The 16046-nt window shown below is 38.6% G+C and overlaps 1 protein-coding gene across 2 annotated transcripts in view; it reads right to left on the bottom strand.

Annotated features, from left to right (window-relative positions):
• The window catches only part of LOC139138727 (receptor-type tyrosine-protein phosphatase S-like), a 40427-nt gene extending 24381 nt beyond the window's left edge, over nucleotides 1-16046 (bottom strand). For both annotated transcript variants that reach the window (XM_070707238.1, XM_070707240.1), the window contains exons 1-4: nucleotides 15898-16046; nucleotides 13076-13382; nucleotides 12035-12286; nucleotides 11204-11336 (exon numbers count right to left, since the gene is read on the bottom strand). The gene's annotated coding sequence lies outside the window, so the exon portion shown is untranslated. The remainder of the gene's footprint in view (nucleotides 1-11203; nucleotides 11337-12034; nucleotides 12287-13075; nucleotides 13383-15897) is intronic.

The following is a 16046-nucleotide window of genomic DNA, read 5'->3' as shown; positions in this document are numbered from 1 at the left end:
CATAATACGTCATTACTAGGAAGGAACTCTAATGATGAGATGAATATTACATGTAAATAACAACTGTACAGATTATATATGGGAGGCGTCTTTACAAGCACAAGTACTCAGAAGGGACAACAGTGTGCGAAACTCACGCAAAATGTCTACTGGACAAGCGGCCAGCAACTTTAGAAATATCACTGGCCTTCAAGGAAATCAGTTGGTCCGATCATCAGGTCAAATCCAAATATAGTGGGAGATTTTTTACCCGCGCTCAGTATAGGGGCCAAGAAACATGCGATTGAAAAAAAAAAAGGGACCACTTCAAAATCGTAACATGAAATTGTTTTGTGTCTTTTAATTATCTAATTCTTTTTTAATTCTTCAAATGAAGATGACTATCAAAACCAAAAATCTGGTCAACTGATCTCAGTATTTATCAACATATGAAAGTATTGAAAGGTTAAGCACTAACACAAAACATCGTTTTTATTTCCTAAAATAGCCTTTTCACAATTATTTCTAATATTGAGAGACAAAAGCACAAGCGTGGGCTTGAAATATGTCCCAACACGGTCATGCTAAGCATCCAGAACTCCGATCAGGTATGGGTAAGTTTTGACAGCACAAACACCGGATCACACAAGAACGGAGTGAATACAACACTTGACTCTGCCAAAACAATTCTGGCTTCTCCACTTTGAGGGACTCATCGTCAAATTCAAGGAAGGGAAAACAAAAATAAGGGCAACTGATGAAGAGAAATTATACTGAAGTGTCGAAACCCACGTTAAAAGACGAATCACAATTTAAAATGTAAACGTAATCTTTACAGTGACCAAGGCAAATGGCCATCAAGGTCAAAATACAGTGAGTGCGGTACTTTGTACAATGTTTAAATACCGGGTTTGAGAAATTGTCAATATTTTACCTCAGGCTGATACATATTGGCGATTTTGGATAGTAAACGATACTATAGGCAATTCTGGAATGACTTGCCTTGCGTCTCGACACGCCTGATCTGTGAAATCACAGATATTAACTCGATATTTATCGGCGATTGGGAGCCCAATGTCATCACTAGAATGACTCGCCTCGTGTCTCGGGCACGTCTATTCTATGTAAAATCACCGATGTTTATCGGCGATTTCGGGACAAATGTCCGATGTATAATGTCGGAGATTTGCCACGCCACAGATCTTGCCAAGCCCTACTTCATCATTTCGGCTCGAACTTCGATACTGGACGATAAATTGCGGGCAAATAATCGATATTTATCTGGAAGATACTTCCTTACAAATTGGCCCCGCGGTCTAGCCAAGCCCGACTTCCGTTGTCTGACTCTAACTTAAATTGTACGATATTAGACTTGTCTAAAATGGTGGGTAAATATCGCATATCGGAGATTTCACCACCTCACATATCTGACCATAGTTTTTGTCCAGGGTCTATGATCTGAGCAAACAATTCTAATTTCGATACTGTGTTGTCCAGAAGCTGAAAATATCCGATATCATATAAAAGTGCAATGTTGCAGTGTCCTTTAAATCCAGTTTTAATACATCGACACACGCAACACAGTCGATACGCTAAACAATTACTCTTTTATGACCACAACGAGATCATTAACTTAACACAGGCTTAACAAAAGGGCAGCATATTGAATAGCGCTTCTCTCGCGAGAAAACGTTAGGTAGGGTATTTATCGCTTTGATGCAGTACCAATTAGTCTGTTCACGTTTTATTCTGTGAATTTCACGTTTTGCAAATCTCTTAAAAGAATAATTTTCGTATCTTTGAATACTCTTTTCATGTATTTAGCATAGCAAACATTCTGGTAAACTTCTGGGAAAAGTTACTGGCATGGCACGCGTCTTAAGAACAGCAGGATATCTTTCAAGAGTTATTGGTCCGACATTAAACTGCTGGTCTCGGGCCATCGGATTAGCCTGAATTTCGCACACTGCCTGGCGATACGTGACAACTTTGTATTGGAAATAAACTGTGTTATCTTTGAAGAGTTTAAAGCCACTACTCTGTATCCCGATGACCTCTAGCTAATTATTCCTCGAAGGAAGACCGTGAGCTGTAATACACGATATCGTTCGCCCAGTGCAAGTTAATAGAGAGAATTTGATAGTGACATTTTGACCAGCCATTTCACATCGCGTTGTGTTTCTGCTACGCCTAACGGGAGCTTAAATATGTCCTCTTAAATACTTGCCACCCCTTACTCAACTATTTGTCTTTCCCGGACAGTCAATGAAGCCATTCAGAAGATAGATTTCAGTGAGCCACGACTGGCAAAGAATTCTATCCACCCAGATAAAATTGGTCAGTCTCTTATCCCTATCCTTTTCCCGATCCCGGGGTCGCTTGTTCTTTTTATTTAACTGCGTAGGTCATAAGGGAAGTACCAACTTTCATATTTAAAGCGCAGTGGTCGTCGCGCTGCGCATCCTCCTGAGGGGGTCCCCCTCTGTTGTAAACAAATCCAAGAACGCCGCACATGTTACGCGTTGATTGTAACGTTTGCGATATTGCGGCTTGTTAAAATGGCGGCTGATCTGTCACAAGCATACCAACTATCCCAATGTAACAAGCAATAAAAGGTCAATTAATCTAAGTTAATATCTGCTGAACATTGAACAATGATTGCACGCTGGATTGAGATCACATTTGCTCATGATTTTCTTGAATCAGTTGAATGGGGCTCGGCTACTGTTATCGCTCGAGCCATAGAGCTAGACGTACGCATGTATACGCCAACAGACTATCAACGACCGGGCTCTAGTTTTCGACATCGCTAGCAAGGACGAGAGCTTTCATTTCAAGAGGCCCGACAGGAGTACAAAGACAACAACCCAAACTACAGAAATCTACAGCTCGCAGAGCAATGCCCGCTGCAGCAAGAAGCATCTCTGCATCTGTTCCGTTCCGTGGTCTGTATGAACGTCCGTGTCAAACCGGGTATATGACGCGCTACACTCGGCTGTGGAGAATCCTACTCAACTACAAAGTTTACCCCGTTTGGGGGTGCAAACGAGAATTCCGATTACAGGTATCAAGTCAAGCGAAGGACCTTTCATAGGTCTTCTTGTTATGTGGGGGTTATCTCACTTGAAAGAGGATTCAGACCTACCCGGCAATCAGGAGGTACAACAACGAAGTTTGCCCAGCACCGGTAGGCCTACACCAGCTAGCGGTTGGATCACTGCCATGACCGTGCACAGGACCGGGGCACATGATCTCTCGATACGTCTATACACGGTGTAGCCGTGCAATTTTCCTGCCAAATGCAGCGAAAACCCGCTCGTTTTTTTCTATTTTTTCCTGTCATTTTACTATTTCTTACCACGTAATACTAGGAGAAGTAAGACATGGTGATCAACAGTTGGTTGTGGGCAAGTCGTAGCGGGCCGGTAAGTTGTGGGACCGGATTCTCTATATCCGTGTACGTCAACGCGGTGACCGTCTCCCGACAACATCTCCCGTGTCCTGCTCTGGCTTGCCGATCATGGTCTTGAGTGTAATTTTTGTGTTAGGCATTGTGCTGTTGCTGGTCTACATATATAGGCAATTGTTGATCATTTTAGTTATTTATTTTCACTGTACTGTACATAGCATTGTGTACAAGCGTGATCGCGCGCGATCAAATCTTTTTGTTCACTGTGTCTGCGTGCAGTAAACTCAGGGACATAATGTGCTGAGTGTAGTGTCCCAATGTTCGTAGCTCTACACGAGTTCATAAACAGAAATACACCACTGAAGTTCGTTTCCGATCTTAATATTTTACTATTGCATGATGTTGAGTCTTACAAAGGCATTAACAAAGAGGGGGACTGCTCCCATCTCACTCCTGTTGAAGTTGAGAAGACTTATGTTTACAAAAATTTATGTTTATCAACAAAAAAATCACGCACGCGCAGCGCGACGACCACTGCGCTTTAAATGAGTCCATTTCTAGCGAGTTGTTTTCCTCGATTGAAATGTAAATAGTTTTGTTTCTGTTACGCGATAAATTCATTTTCATTTTCAAATTAACTTTCGTTTTCATTTCAAAACCGCTTTCGCGTTGACTTTCGTCTTTGTTTTTCAAGCTCTGCCCCATAACCTTTCGCTTGTCACGTGATATCTTCCGACCAACGACAAGTGTTATGCATCTCCGCACGGATATATGATCAAAAATGGCTAAGCTCGGAACTTGAGTGACTCCGAATTACTTTTTGTGTCTGTCTGGGCTCCCAACCGTAAGCAGCGCAACCGTTAGCCTCCGATACAGAGGCCCTTGAACTTGATGAAGAGCAGGGGTAGGATAGAAATAGAGGTGGGAAACCACTTCGTAGGCCAGTAAAACTTGCGGTGGACGGCAAAAACTCCCGAAGGAAGTTGAAAACTGGATTCCATCACGTTCCCTGCGATAGTCTGGTCCCTGACAAATGTCTACAGCTGGCTGCGCTGCTAGCGAAAAGGGGTCAAGTATGAGCTAAGGCCTTGGCCGCCATTTTAGACAGAATTTGATTGCATATCAATGAGCACACTCACCTGACAAGATCATGTGCTCAGCATATCTGTATAGTGTCAAGCTTGGGAATTAGATGACGAAACATCGAACCGTGAAATTGTTTGCACGGCTTCACTTTTGATGAGTATGCGATTTTGATGATGGCATTTGGTGGTGAAATGACGTTTATCGTCTATGGTCTTTTTCTAAGACGTAATAAATTATCCCTCCTTTCGCTTTTTCAGCAGTGACTCAAAAATGAGTGATTTTTCGTTTTTATTCAATGTCGACATAGGATGTTTGGTTCGGGAAACCATGGAGGTAAAACTAATCAATGAGCAAACGAAATTTAAATTCGAAGTTGGAAATAAATTCAATGCAATCACTGCACTCATACTATTGACCAATGACAGCCATGCTTACAATAGCCCATACCTGACCTATTTTCGTTAGCAGCGCAGCCAGCGGTAGAAATGGGTCAGGGCACCAGACTATTCCTGCGAAACATAGTCTGGTTCCCTGACCCATTTCCCTGGTAGAGGGCGTGGGGAAATATAGGGTCAGGTACCGGGTAGCCATCTTGAACAGAATTTTGTTCAAGATGGCGGAGTTTAGTCACCTGACAGAACATGCTACAACGAATATGACTGCTACCATGAATTAAACACCGGTCAAAATTCGACTGGATCAGAATTATGTTCGAACACTGGTATCCGATTCAAAAACATTGGCATACCAGACGGGAACATAAACTGAAAGGATTAATCCAGAAGTACGGGGAAATAGAGGTGATTGAAGGCTGGCTGTGATATCGCAGCAGTACTCGAACGCGCTAGGGTCATTGAGGTCATCGCCGACTGTGACGTGACCCCAATGACCCGAGCACGTTCGATACACGCCACAAGTTCTGCTGCGATATCACAGCTAACTGAAAGCAAACTTGTTGGAACTGTGAACGACGATTGATTTCGATGGATAGAATGGTGTCCGAATTTTATGAAAAATGCCAGGCATCATGTCAACGTTCTAAAAGTATTAAGAGGTGTGCTAAATCACAGTGGCTAAATCACGGAGGTAGAAAGTCTTTCTTTTCTACCTCCACGGCTTTGTGGTACAAACAAGAAGTTGGTGTCAAGTGAGCCTGAAAGTGCGAAACCCAAGAAAGATGAGAAAAAGTTACATGTGTTACTTTCATCCAATCACAGCTTGTTTTATTTACCCCAATAGCGTCCATGTTTACATTAGCCGGTACCTGACCCTATATTTCCCCACGCCCTCTACCGGGGAAATGGGTCAGGGAACCAGACTATCCCTGCGAAACCTGACCACTAAAATAGTGTCAAGTGACCACACGAGGGCGTTTTTTTCAAGACGGCGACACCTGCTTTCTACATAAATACGCAGATCTATGCACGTCTCAAATATGGATGCCCTATCCAATAAAAAACATTTTCGAGAATACCCGTGTCAAGTTTCTTTTGAAAGATTATGTTTTGCTGTTAAGAAAATCGAATTCTTGTGTAACATTTCGGTTTTCTTCACAGCAACACATAATCTGTTACGGAACTACGGGATTTTCCCAATCCACTGCAGGTCATTGTCCAGAGAGTAGTTTCCGTTCCCTATGCCTATTTTATCCTACACCTGTGTTCGTTTCGTAAACTGTCAAGCTGCGTTTCATAGTTAATATAAATGCCATTTGTGTGTGCAGTAAGAGTGACATCTACGGTGTAAATTAAGTGAAAAGGGGCGAATCCAATAAGGTCTAGTGAGTGCCAAAACTCTTCTGTGGTTTTACCACTTCCCATCTGGCTGACGAGCTTATTGAGTACTTCAGTGAGAGTAAGTACAGAGATGCGTTGCAAATAAGCAAGCTTCCGTTGTCCCTGGATATGGGACTACCTTAATTTCGAGCCCTGATTACTATGTAGTACGTACGTAAAGTTTGTCAAGCGAAAGTGCGTACGATCTACGGCTCTCGCAATGCTTTCACAGGAGCTAAATCGGATGCTAGCGCTGCATGGTAGGGTTGTTTGTGACTGCTGGCCAACACAGCCTGCAGAGCTAGATCGGATGCTGGCCACAGTGTCCACTGGTTTTTCAGGGATGTAACGCATCGTCGTAAGGGACTGGACACAAATTACAGGGGGGGGGGGGTTGGGATTGGGCCGGTGTTTTTTGGGGGGTGGGTCGCCATTTTTTGCGCAAGCATTTTTGAAGGGTCATAAAATTTTGTGCAAGCCTATGGGGGAGGTTCACCTTTTTATGCATCAAAGCTGAAATTGCATGTGCACGTATTAAAGAATATGGAATACTGAAAAAAGAAAAAATACCTCCTGGCACTTTCATTTTCTGTCATTTCCATTTTCGGCGCGCCCTTCGGGCGCAAGTTTAAGGGTATAATAAGCAATATATTGATGATCCAAGCAGCCACATTGATTTAAGTTGTCATGATTTCTACTCATGCAACTCCTCTATTGTACATATAAACTGTTCCCTATAATGATGCTTTAAAAAACAATTTGGGAGATCACTTATTTGATATCATTCTCCCATTGACAATACATTGGGTATAGGTCAGTGTCAAATTTTCATGAAGCTGTATGTATATTTTTCATTTTTTGAGGACATTCACAGAATACAAACTATTCAGAATAGTGCAAAATGTCATCAATAACACCTGGAAGCTTCAGGTCGAACAACTTTTAAATAACACTTTAGGATCAGATACCTATGAGTTATTTTTAGTTTCCTCTTAGCCTACAATGTATAGTAAATCAACATTTCGGTGAAATTCCAAAATAAAATTTCTTGCACAACCATGGACTTGAAACCACTCTAGTCTAATCATGAACATTAATACTAATAATTAGAAATGCACAGATTTAACTAGTTTTGTATTGGAATAAAAATATTCATAGTTTCATCATAGGCTGCCATGCACAGTGAATGGACATTTCAGTGAAATTCCAAAAACAAATTTCTTGCACAACCATTGACTTGAAACCACTGTAGTCTAGTCATGAACATTAATACTAATAATTAGGTGTACATAAATGCACAGATTTACCTAGTTTGTATTGGGAAAAAATATTCATAGTTTCATCATAGGCTGCAATGCATAGTGAATGGACATTTCAGTGAAATTCCAAAAACGAACTTCTCGCACAACCATAGACTTGAAACCACTGTAGTCTAGTCATGAACATTAATACTAATAATTAGGTGTACATAAATGCACAGATTTACCTAGTTTTGTATTTGGAAAAAAATATTCATAGTTTCATCATAGGCCTGCCATGCATAGCGAATGGACATTTCAGTGAAATTCCAAAACGAACTTCTCGCACAACCATAGACTTGAAACCACAGTAGTCTAGTCATGAACATTAATACTAATAATTAGGTGTACATAAATGCACAGATTTACCTAGTTTTGTATTTGGAAAAAAATATTCATAGTTTCATCATAGGCCTGCCATGCATAGCGAATGGACATTTCAGTGAAATTCCAAAAATAAATTTCTTGCACAACCATTGACTTGAAACCACTGTAGTCTAGTCATGAACATTAATACTAATAATTAGGTGTACATAAATGCACATATTTATCTTGTTTTGTATTTTGAGAAAAATATTCATAGTTTCATCATAGGCTGCAATGCATAGTGAATGGACATTTCAGTGAAATTCCAAAAACAAATTTCTTGCACAACCATAGACTTGAAACCACTGTAGTCTAGTCATGAACATTAATACTAATAATTAGGTGTACATAAATGCACAGATTTATCTAGTTTTGTATTGGGAAAAAATATTCATAGTTTCATCATAGGCTGCAATGCATAGTGAATGGACATTTCAGTGAAATTCCAAAAACAAATTTCTTGCACAACCATAGACTTGAAACCACTGTAGTCTAGTCATGAACATTAATACTAATAATTAGGTGTACATAAATGCACAGATTTATCTAGTTTTGTATTGGGAAAAAAATATTATAGTTTCATCATAGGCTGCAATGCATAGTGAATGGACATTTCAGTGAAATTCCAAAAACAAATTTCTTGCACAACCATAGACTTGAAACCACTGTAGTCTAGTCATGAACATTAATGCTAATAATTAGGTGTACATAAATGCACAGATTACCTAGTTTTGTATTTTAAAATAAATATTTATAGTTTCATCATAGGCTGCCATGCATAGTGAATGGACATTATCGATGAAATCTAAAAATTACATTTTTTGTACGTGCATCCGCTTTTTATCTGCCAATTCAAGCAAACTACATTTACATGAATTATCACACACATATGATTTGAAATTTTTTTTGGACAAAGCGTTATATCGGCCACATTTTGCTTTCCTTTTGAGAGGGGACTTCAATAGTATAGCAAGTCAGAAGGAGGTCTTGAACGCATTGCGGGTTGTTTGGGGGTATTGAGTAACAGGGGAGGGTCACTTATTTTCATGCACGGATAAGGGGGAGGTCACTAATTTTTGTGCATGAACTTTTGAAGGGTCATTATTTTTGACGCAGCGGTGTTTCGAAAAACACCAGCCCATCCCCCCTGTAATTTATGTCCAGTCCCAAGATAGCTCGAGGATTCTCATGAAAAGTGATTTGTCCCTATGAGTTTTCAGGCTAACATAATAGGCTAGATAGGCATTGCATAACTACGACTTACTGGTTCATCAGTGAACGGTTTCCTCTTCTGTCAAAATCGCCATTAAAAGTTAAACTTAGTTACAAAATGAAAAACAAAGTTTTAAGTTACAAAATGAAAAACAAAGTTTTAACCGAACGCAGTTCGATATTAAAATAGATCTGAAAGCTAGGAAAACCTCAATTTTGTATATTGAGTAATCATTTATGAATATGGTTTGATCAGCGTCATTGATTGACGCAACTACAGGCCTTTTTGTGGACAGGAAATTTAGGACAAAAGTACGTAAATTTTAAAATTTCAAATTATGTAATGATTGTTGGCACCATATCCCACGATTACATGGCAGCATAGCCGTAGAGTAGGCGCATGCCGTGTGGTATCCGGCTTCTGTTGGCGAATAAACTATAGCAGAATGCCATCATAACGTTTTTATTATATACAATACGTGTCAATTTTTCAAATCAAAGAATTTCGACGGAATGAAACTCAAAATAAACCAATTCGGTCATGTCTTTAGGAACGGATCTTCGTTTGTCGTTTGCAAAGAAGCCATATTGGATATAGCATAATTGAATTACACCAACATTCTGATCACGTGCTTATGGAATGAAATATGGATAACTTCTCGATTATTTCGCTGGTTCTACAAATCCAGTATCCATTCGAATGTTAGGAAAAAAACATAGTATATCTTTATTGGAATCTTCCAAGCTATTTACCCGAAAATATTGAAGTTGTGCTACAGCAAGTGAAACATGAAGTACTCATGGGAAGCTGATTTTTAACTTGCAGTTTACTCTACCATACTTATTTGATGTACACAACTCGTTTCGAATGCATAGAATTTTTATTTTTTTGTTGATGTTTACATGTAGTTCATTTTCTGTGTGATTTTTGATTATTTTACTCCTAGTTTCAATCAATGTTCCACTGTGAGCCGAGCCAACAGACAGATTCCAATATCTGCACGCAGATTCAGACCATCATCCAAGCGTGTTAGAGAGCATACCACATGCACAAGCGCTAATACCAAAGACAATACGCTCAAAACTAGTCAACTATGAAAGTGACCGAGACAAATCATCCAAATACTAATGCACCGAGGATATGATGAAACCAGTGTCCAGAAACAAATCAGCAAGATTGACAAAAAGGACACACAAGACTTAATTGTTATGCAAAACCAACAAAGAAGCAGAAAACTAAAAATCGTGTGTGTATTTCTTATGACGTACAACAGCACGTTACCGGACGTACCCAAATCCTCGCCAGAAATTACACATCCTCCATAGATCAGAACGATGTAAAAAGCTTTTCCACAGCCGCCAATTGTAGCCAGGAGAAAAGGACTAGACATAGCATCAAGACTGACAAACACACATGCGATGAAAACAGCCTCCGGGAAAACCCAGGATCAGCACCGTGTGCCAGCAAGAAATGCGCCATCTGCCCGTATATGCATATGGGCAGCACAAAATGTCCATCCCTTGGGTAGGGGTTCTTGGGCTCAGCACAGGGTTCTTCTTGCAATTGTTTATTTATTTGCATACGTTTGGCAATGATATGTATTGCCAATAAAGAATACTGCCAACCTTTAGTGTCTTGGTCTTATGTTAGCACTGGTTTTGTGACAATTTCTTTTTTCTTTTTCTCCTTCCCTGTGTCACGTATTTGTCCTTTGACAATCTTACGCGAAGTTTTGTCACTGTGTTGCGTCTATTATCTGATGCGTTTGATTGCCTAATGCACCAAAGCAAGCAAGGGTAAATTACTAATTTGTAGATGCTGTCACAAGATTATCACCGGATTAACTTCGACAAAATCAACAACGCGAACGCACAAGCGCGTACAGATGTTTACAACATCTGCAAATTCATTGGCATCGCCAAAACTATAAAATAATAGCAATAATGTACCGCCTTCCTCAAGCGAAATTTATACTTCAAAATGTACTCGGCGAAGGGGTTATATTATTGTTCAAATATTTTATTAGGCAATTAAATGTTGTACGGTAATCTAAGTCTTGACGTATTTTTACACTTACAGGTTCACAGTTATTTCCTCTGAATCCGATTGGCAGATACATTCACCAGTATCTGAGTTACAGATGCCTCCGTTGTAACATGTCGGACAGGAAGAAACACATTCGTTTAATCCCCACTTCCCATTGGGACAGCCTGAGTAAATCAAAATCCATGTGATGCACTAATTAAATACCATCCATTTATATTTCTGTAGACTGGTCTAAATTTGACTTGAGGTAGAAGCACCTCAAAAATTGAAAGACTTAAAGTTCTGCTAAAACGTAATGCTTGAAATTGTAAGCCATTCCATGTCGAAATCAAGCATAAAAAATTAAGCAAAATGCAAAAGTTTGTGCAAGAGAAACAAATTACCCTTGGCAATATTTACCGACACTTCGAATTCAAAATGACTGCAGTCTCTATGTTATCTCTGTTGATATTTTTTTCTTGCACAAAAATTAGTTGGTGAAAAGCCTATTTAACAGATAAGCTTGAAAATGAGCCCCTCGAGTGGTAGACCAACACGTATGAAAAGTTTGAGAGTCTGAATTTCTGTCATCGAGGCGCATTCTACCTAATAATGTTCAATGTGATGCTGAATATGCACTTGTTATAAGTGAAACACAAATATATATTTTAAAATCTATTTCTATGAACATATAACAACATTATTTGCCCATACGATGACTTATCTATTCGTACATGAGTCACTTTGATGTAGCATCGATGAAATTTCTTCAGCTGTGCGATACGATTGGACATTCTTAATAATATAATTTATATTATTTAGTAAATCCATTATAACGTCAGCATCGTCTTAAAACACTAACACATATGTATGGTATATTTACCTCTAACAATAAGTCTCGTGAATCCATGCTTTCCTTGGCTTCGTTGTGTTTCACTGCTGTAACATTCATAAATTCCTGAGTCAGTGGTCTTTGCAAATGATATTGTAATACTACTCCTGCCATTCCATTCTGATTTTTGTATCCCATTATGTCTCCATTTCAATGAGGCTTCTGATATTGACGTCGTCATGGTCAGTGTTATATCGTCTCCCCAGCTTACTGTCTTTGTTGGACTTTCTGGCTTTACTTCAGCTATTTAGTTTGCGAAAATAATATAACCCTAATCTAAACCCTGATTGGAACATCAGCGAAATGCGAAACCTTGCCTTTTGAATACGGATACAGAACACGGGTAAAGATAGGCCCCGGCCCTCAAAAAATTGTGTGCTTCCGATAACATTGCTTTTTAAAAATAGGATAGATAGGCAGGGAAATCTCTTTTTGTATTTTTTTAATTTCACCAAAAATATCAGTAAAGCAGGCAAGTAAATGGCAAGTGATCACGCAACTGATTCTGTTCCATATGAAAATGATATTAAGAACACATTGTGTTGGTACCGCGTGCAGAATAGCTCACTGTGTCGCTGACGAGAACAGGCTGGCGCAGGCTAGACTTTCCTTGAATTATGACGTCATATCGCTCCAACTTTTTCAAAGGATTTTCTCAAAATTATCGCGCAAAGTACAATTTGTGTTACTTTCTTGTTGACGGACCCATAAAAAGTTTAGGGTGGGGGATTAAAATAGGGTAGATCGGGTTACCGGAACCACACATTTTGTTTTCATTGACCTAAATTGTTAAGCTTTAAATTGCTATCTTTGGTTCGGAAACTGGAGCATAATCTTGCGGCAATTTCTCAGGATTTGTCTATGAGAGGAAAGTTGAATATTGATGTGGTTTTAAGAGTATACTTACTGACTGAATGAACGAACTGGTTAATAAGTGTTTAGATACTCCAACTTTCTGAGAGTCTCTATATGAGTTCATGAGCGACAAAGATGAAATGTAGCTATAACAAATAAATACTTTGAAAAATTTACCTTCTTCAGCCACCAATACTGTCTGCAGTCTCTCAGTCTCTCCAGTGTTAGCATTGGCATCACAGTAATATACGCCCGGTCTACTAACGCCAATGGATAAGTGAAACTCTTCTTGCATAGCCCTTAAAATTTTCATACTCCCTAACAGGGAGGTCTGATCCTGTACCCGTATCTAAGATTCTGCCAAAGGTGAAACTTCGACCCACAGATGATATGGTATCACCAGCTGAGTAACCACCGATGTAAAAGTTTCCTGTGATACTTGGACTTGCTCTCTCAGCGAAAAAGGTGACATCCAGCCTGCCCACTTGTAAAGAAGAACGAAATCAATAATTATACCAATATAGAAACTTAGAATATAATGAAGCAACAAGAAGCTATGAAATATTTTGCCATCATAAATAAGGGCAACTACAGTGTACCTGTTATCGGTATTCTTAACATCATAAATAAAGGCAACAACTACGTGTATGTGCCAGTTATCGACATTTTGCAATCATTAATACAGACAATTACTATAAGCACCATTTATCGATATTTTTACTATCATAAATCAAGGCAGTACTGTGTACCAGTTAATATGAAAAATAAAAACATTTAAAGCGATTACCATTACTGTGAGCATTTCTCATTCTCGAATAGGAACAGCAAATTGAAAGATTTCACAGTCTAAAGGTTGTTGTACTACGCATTTTAGAAAGTTTCAAAGAGTGATTGCGAAATAGCAGACCTCAGTAGTGAACTTACTATCAGAAAAATGGCAACTCAGGTGTTTTCACTTTCCTGGTTGCTAACTTTGGTGGGGATGATCAGTATTTTCTCTTTTAAATCATGTAAATGGCTTTCATGCCCGCTGGATGATAGATTGAATACAAATTGAAAACATGTTTATCGACTACTCTCACAAAATTTAAATTTTGTATTTGTCTAGTTTTGTTTTGTTTGTAAAAGGATTGTTGGCTTGTTGATCTGTTTTGTTAGTCTGTTTTACGCCGATGACGTGGTAATTTTGCAGATTCTGTTTTTGATTTATTGGCTCTCATTGACGTACAGAAAACAATATTCAGCATTCTGCGCACCCCTTGTCTAACACATTCGGAAATTCAAACAAATTTAGACAACATTTCAAAATCTGACAAAGCTTTTGCATTTCTATTGATTAAGTTTGCAAAAAACATGATACACATCCCAAGGGATTTCGATTGATACAGTGGGAAAGAATTTGCTAGAGTACTTGGTCAATACAACTACATATGGAATCAGATCAAGTTGCCTGGCCCTATTTAAGCCTTAAATTAGGTATGCACAGAATTATGACGTGTGCTTGTCCTAAAAGTGATTATGTCGAGTATGTGCGTCAGATTTATTAATATCATACTAGTACTAGTTGAAGCCAATTACCCATGGAAAGTATTCGGCAAAATATTAGTTGCAGACTGGTTAATATACAAATCCTTGTAATTTCTAGGGACACATGAGAGTAGACTAACGGTTAAAGGTCACTCAACATAAAGAAGAGAAATGTGATTCCATGTATGTCAATATCCAGCAAAAAGCAATCCTCCGGTCCTTGTACGTACCGAGATTTGAGACAATATTTCAATGGTCATCTTAAACATCCCAAAGTCTTTTTCTGTAATACATTTGTTATATATATATACATATATATATATATATATATATATATATATATATATATATAATATATATATATATATATATATATATATAATATTTGTTAATACTCAAAAGAAACTATTGTGTTAGCCCTTGTAATCGCTGAGATACGAGAAAGTAGCTCAAAGGTCATTTTGTGCAAAAAAGGGTTCCAGATTGGACAATTTTCAAGAAAGTAAAACCTTTAGACCTTGTGGATGCTGATACATGTAAAGGTAAGTTTATTTGAAAGTTCACTAAGGTCATCCTTAATTTTGGTGAAAAAAATTGACACTGTACGTGTTCATATGAGCTGAAATGTTCTGTTTGTTCCAGTGAAGAAGACCAGTTATTTCATGGTTATCGTAAGTATTTCGTGATACCAATAAGTTTAAAATCGAAATTTACATTTTTCCCATAGACTTAACACAGGGATGGCGGCCATTTTGAATTTCAAATAGCTCACATTTAAGGTAAGTTTGTTTCTCCCATACCAAATTAGCAGGTGACTCCTAATTTTCATTCTTCACTTCGAAAGAGATTTGTTTTAAATTTCTATCAGGAACACTTGGGCAAAGGTTTAATGTTTGTATTTCAAGACGCCTACTACTTTAAGCACAATCCAATGTGCATTAATCTTTATTTTACATTATGTCCGGGTGTACATTCCGATGTGTACCCATTTCTTCGGTTACAATTGAATCACAGTAAAAATGCTAGTGGATTTTGGTCCGTCTATTCTAGAGGTAACAGATATCAACATCACAGTGCTAGATATTTCATTGATAAGGCAAGTACTGTGAAGACCGACTGAGTAGTATATATTTTTTAATCGGTCATATTTTATTTTATTTCATTCAGCTGTTGCGTATAGTAATATAGGCCTAAGCGCTTCCTCAACGATGGACCCTAGATCTTGCAAACATTAATGCAGGAGGTCTCTACTATAAAAGTTGTTACTTTGAAGGATGCATTGGCAGGAATCGTCTTTGTTAGTTGCCACATTTGAATGAGACAAACCTTCACATGCATGAATAACCATATTCACAACGCATTGGAAGTTGTTAGTTGTCGAAGAAGACAGACAGTGTCTAGCCCCGACGATATTCACCTTTAGTTCAAAATGAACTTACCTAGAGAACAAATAGGCATTATACTCAACATACCTGTTAAAGATATCAGCAAGGATAGGATGATAAACTCCACTAATATGAACATATTTGATCCTTTCATCAAGCTTTCAGTTCTTTTACTTGGAACAGATTCTTATGCGCCTTTGAAGAATGTCTCTCACCTTTTAATATTATTTCCTGCT

The sequence above is a fragment of the Ptychodera flava genome, chromosome 8 (assembly GCF_041260155.1).
Source record: "Ptychodera flava strain L36383 chromosome 8, AS_Pfla_20210202, whole genome shotgun sequence".
NCBI classification, from domain to species: domain Eukaryota; kingdom Metazoa; phylum Hemichordata; class Enteropneusta; family Ptychoderidae; genus Ptychodera; species Ptychodera flava.
The sequence above is the reverse complement of the archived record's forward strand: the minus strand, read 5'-3'. Positions and strand labels throughout refer to the sequence as shown.